The sequence below is a fragment of the Lolium rigidum genome, chromosome 2, assembly GCF_022539505.1.
Source record: "Lolium rigidum isolate FL_2022 chromosome 2, APGP_CSIRO_Lrig_0.1, whole genome shotgun sequence".
In the NCBI taxonomy this organism is placed as follows: Eukaryota; Viridiplantae; Streptophyta; class Magnoliopsida; order Poales; family Poaceae; genus Lolium; species Lolium rigidum.
This window is the reverse complement of record NC_061509.1, coordinates 40892202-40897724: the sequence shown is the minus strand read 5'-3', so window position 1 is coordinate 40897724 and position 5523 is coordinate 40892202. Positions and strand designations below refer to the sequence as shown.

The 5523-nt window shown below is 41.7% G+C and overlaps 1 long non-coding RNA gene across 1 annotated transcript; it reads left to right on the top strand.

The window, feature by feature from the left end:
• Positions 1 to 2619: 2619 nt before the first annotated feature.
• On the top strand, positions 2620 to 5086 carry LOC124691631. Its single transcript, XR_006999038.1, has 3 exons — positions 2620 to 2814; positions 2899 to 4694; positions 4768 to 5086. It is a non-coding gene; the product is annotated as an uncharacterized LOC124691631 (long non-coding RNA).
• The last annotated feature ends 437 nt before the right edge of the window (positions 5087 to 5523 follow it).

Sequence of the window (5523 nt, the reverse complement as noted above, 5' to 3'; positions counted from 1 at the left end):
AGTAGCTTCTCTGCCAAGTCTTTTATTTGTTGTTTATTTTTTTACCTTTTCATCTTGCATTTACATTGAGCCAATTCATGGATTTGATTGAATATTTGTTTTGTCTGCCGTTAGAACATGTTTAGGGTTAGTTCACATGTATTTCTCAGGTTTTCCTATATTTTTACAACCTGTCATGCCAATATTTATGTTTGGATTTCGCATTACAACAGATGTAACTACATACAGGTCAAAAATTGGCAGGCTTCATTCCACCAATGAAGGAGGTCTACGTGGGCAAAGTTCAGAAAAACTCGCACCCATTTGCAGTGTTTATACCTAGATTCTTTTGCAATAAGTTTTATAAATTACGCACCACACTATTTTCTATTTGTATGCACAAATCTGTAGTCAAGGAGCTAACTTCAGAAGTCTACATATGCCAATAATCAGGGAGGTAATTTCAGGTGTCTGTAGATGCCAGCAATCCTTTATTTCATATGTCCTTTTATAACTTCCAACTGTAGGATAACGTTGCATAGAAAACAAAAATTTTCCTACCGCGAACACGCAATCCAAGCCAAGATGCAATCTAGAAGATGGTAGCAACGAGGGGTTTATCGAGTCTCACCCTTGAAGAGATTCCAAAGCCTACAAGAGTAGGCTCTTGTTGCTGCGGTAAACGTTCACTTGTCGCTTGCAAAAGCGCGTAAAAATCTTGATCACGATCGCTTCCGGCGCCACGAACGGGCAGCACCTCCGTACTCGGTCACACGTTCGGTTGTTGATGAAGACGACGTCCACCTCCCCGTTCCAGCGGGCAGCGGAAGTAGTAGCTCCTCCTTGAATCCGGCAGCACGACGGCGTGGTGGCGGTGGCGGTGGAGATCTCCGGCGAGCTTCGCTAAGCATATGCGGGAGAAGTGGAGGAGGAGAAGAAGCTAGGGTTTGGGGAGAGAGGGGGTTGGGCGCCGGCCCTCTAAGGGGTGCGGCCAAGGCTGAGCCAAAGAGTGGCTGCCCCCTCCCTCTCCTCCTCATTATATAGGTGGAAGCCCCAAGAGTTCTAGTCCAAGTCTTCGAATAAGACCCCAACACTAAAACCTCCCATATGTGGGAAACCTACTCAAGGAGGGAGTCCCACTCCCACCTTTCCTTGAGGTGGGGTGGCCGGCCACCTCTAGGTGGAGCCCACCTGGGACTCCTCCTTTAGGGTTTGGCTGGTCAAGCTTGTGGAGTCCTTCCGGGACTCCACCTTCCATAGTGCGTTTCTTCCGGACTTTTCTAGAACCTTCTAGAACCTGCCATAAATGCACCGGATCATTTCCAAACTTGGAATATGACTTCCTATATATGAATCTTATTCTCCGGACCATTCCGAAACTCCTCGTGATGTCCGAGATCTTATCCGGGACTCCTAACAAATATTCGAACTCCATTCCATATTCAAGTTCTACCATTTCAACATCCAACTTTAAGTGTGTCACCCTACGGTTCGTTAACTATGCGGACATGGTTGAGTACTCACTCCGACCAATAACCAATAGCGGGATCTGGAGATCCATAATGGCTCCCACATATTCAACGATGACTTCAGTGATCGAATGAACCATTCACATACGATACCAATACCCTTTGTCACGCGATATTTTACTTGTCCGAGGTTTGATCATCAGTATCACTCTATACCTTGTTCAACCTCGTCTCCTGACAAGTACTCTTTACTCGTACCGTGGTATGTGGTCTCTTATGAACTTATTCATATGCTTGCAAGACATTAGACGACATTCCACCGAGAGGGCCCGGAGTATATCTATCCGATCATCGGGATGGACAAATCCCACTCGTTGATCCATATGCCTCAACTCATACTTTCCGGATACTTAATCCCACCTTTATAGCCACCCATTTACGCAGTGGTGTTTGGTGTAATCAAAGTACCTTTCCAGGTACAAGTGATTTACATGATCTCATGGTCATAAGGACTAGGTAACTATGTATCGAAAGCTTATAGCAAATAACTTAATGACGAGATCTTATGCTACGCTTAATTGGGTGTGTCCATTACATCATTCATACAATGACATAACCTTGTTATTAATAACATCCAATGTTCATGATTATGAAACTAATCATCCATTAATCAACAAGCTAGTTAAGAGGCATACTAGGGACTTCTTTGTTTGTTCTACATATCACACATGTACTAATGTTTCGGTTAATACAATTATAGCATGATATATAAACATTTATCATAAACATAAAGATATAAATAATAACCACTTTATTATTGCCTCTAGGGCATATCTCCTTCACTAACAGTCATAGCCAGTTCATTCAATAAAGAGTCATGGTTTCTTTGTATTTAGTCTTTCGTTTTGCTTTCTCAATTTCAGCTTATTCTTATATGCAGGGAGAACAAAACTTTGCATGCTAATTAAACAAAAAGTAATATTGAGAAACTGAGAACAATGCAATTATTTCATTCACCTCAACAAAAAGAGTTCAAGGCTGATCGATATAATTGTCTGATGTATGTGAAGGAAGTTCGGTTTTAGTAATTCAAGAAAGAGGAACATACCAGTTGTAGTACACCAGGTCAATCCACCTCCCATTGTTCTCTCGTCCTCCGTGACCCCTTGATGCCGACCAGTTCGATTCTGGCTCTCCATCTGTTGCGTACCGCTTGCCACCGAGCATCCCCTTTTCATCCAGGGCCTCACCAATAGAACAAGTGCTCCTGAAAGGCTAGATCTTGATTACCAGCCAGTTCCACCGCCATGCATGCCAGTAAAATGGAGCTTCAGTTCATTCAGGCAAACACAGGGGAAAACACGAGGTTTTGGCTATAAATATCATTGTTGCTTTCTAATTTTGATGTTTCCTTGGTTATTTCCTACTGAATAGTGCCTCTTATGTACAGAACCGACCAAACACACCATGCAAACTTCACTGGTTTATAGATGTAAACCCAAAGACCTATCAATGGAAAATCCTCGCACGCATTGGCCACATTTGGGAAAACAGAGACCAACAAACACATCGGAATATATACGAGCTAGGGCTCATTGTTGTGGACTCTGGGGTGATATTCTGCAGTTTTCAGCAGTCAAATTATTTTGTCTCCTTATTCTCTTCACGAAGTGAAGATAGGTTGTGTCTACTTCACTGCTAGGGATAAGGTCACTAGCCTTTTACATGTTCTCTCATGTGATGTCTCTCCATTTCAGGCTTTCAACTTTCAAGGTATATCACGTACATTGTGTTGCTGTTCCATGTCCCAAGATGTTATGAAGTCCCATTTCCATGGCTGATTTAACGATACTGTGCATCTGCTAAGTGTTTGCTTGCTTGACGGTTTGCCCGAAATGATACACAACAAGTAATGGAGATAAGGTACGTATGTTGATTTATTCTTGCAACCAGGGTCACATCAGATATTTACAGCTGGCAAGTGAAGAATAGCGACAAAGCTATGGTCAGTTTTTTTTGGAGATTACTTTTAAATTTCACAAGCAGTACTTCCAAATGTGAGTGTATGCATAACCTTACCATTTACCATATTTATTATTTAGTCGTGGTTGACTCCCTTAATTTCATATTCTATATCATTGCTTTTATGTGATGCTTAGAACATAGGTAGATAACTTTGGATGCCTAAATAAAAGATCTTTGATGCATGACTTTCTTTTTGTTTATGGCAGTGAACATGTCAAGCATATTAGTTATGATAGGCGAGGTACACTCTTACACTGACACTTCTCATATTGCTTATAGTAGATCCAACATCAATAGGCTGTCTCCCACAATCCGTATACACGGCGAGGTCGACTGGATCAGGGAAAAAAGGCGTACATTCATACAAGTTATATATGATTGTACCAGTGTCTGAATCCATATTTGCCGTTTGCACGAGAAGAAGAAATAGACCAATTGCCCAGGTAAAGATGCAACGCCAGAGCTAAATTGCATAAGCCATGCCTAAACATGTAATATCGTGGTAAACAGTTTCATTTGCACCAGCTGTTGAAATTAATTAAGGCCATGGTGATTGCAATAATTAGCCATCCAGAGAACCTATATAGAATGCATTTTCTCCGCAATGTCTCAGCCGCGACACAATGTACAATATGAGGCACCCTTCTAGCAGCTCTACAACAGAGTGAACAGACCATTGAGCTGTTGTAATATTGAGTACCTCCAATGAAGTATTATTAAGTAGCTGAATTACTATAATATTAAGTGGCTTTGTATAATTGCAGATCCCATTTATTAGGTTTTCCACCATGCCTGTTAGACTAAGCCATCATTCTCTCCTGCTACGATAAAGTGACTACTGAGAGATGTCTCAGAAACTAGGTTGTGGCAAAGCCACCTTATCAATCTACTTTACTGACACCTGCACGATTTGGTCATCAAGAGTATGTTCTGCTTTTGGGCAAGTATCTATGGTGTGTTGTGCTATGTTTGCGTAGAACCATGTAATGGAACTATTTTTGACAATGTTGTGCTTTGTCGTTGCTGTTTTGTATGAATATTGCATGCGCCACTACCTATCCGTAGTGCAGCGCATTCCTTGCATGCCTCACGGGCACGGCTAAGATATTTCCGCATATCACACAGCTCTCCCCGGATGACAGATGCATGTGCCCATTACTTGATGTAACTGGAGATTCTGAGGAAGTTTTCGATTCTGTTTCCTATATAGATCCGCTTGCGGTGAGTTCTATTAAATGCTCAATACATTATTCATATGTAAAAATATAAGCTAACTATTTTATTTTTATTGCAGAAGGAGGTACATGGTTAGGCAATCAGTCCCAAAAGTCTGTAGGTAGTAGCTACAAATGTTTGGTGAAGTTATCTGTAAACTTTTGCAGATGCCAGCTGCAGGGATTCAATGCATGGGGACCTAACATCAGATCATTGCTAGCACCAAACCTTTGCAAACGGTGGCTACAACTAACCAGTATCAACATTACCATCCCGAGACGATGCATGTATAAATAAGACCTGTGTAATTTGCGTTCTACTATTGTGACGCTGTATATCCATTTTACTACCTGCTAATATTGTACTGTGACATGGTTTGTGGTTGCTTTTCCATGCTATATACTGCTCTCAAGATCATCCCTGCTTATCCTGTAACAGGGATTGATTTTTGTCCATCTTTCTACTTTTGCTATTGTACTCACTCCATGCACTGCCAAGATATAATTTCTTGCTCTATGCAGTGACATAATGTGGTTTCTAATACAAAGATCAGAATACGGTATATCATTCAAACAGGCTGAAGACGGAGCTGAAACTGTTTTTACACTCTAATTAGCACAAAATAAATTGAGGTTACCTCGCCCACTCAAATAAAGCATACAGACGAAATGGCGTTCAGTAACCTAAGAGAGAAACATACCGATTAGTCGCATGATTTCCATTCCATTGGCGATGGCAGTGGAGCTGATCCCACGGAGAGCCACACCTCTATCTGGCGCCCCCATCAAACTACGAGCTCCACCACCCATGTCTCAAGAATCCCTCCACTGACGCC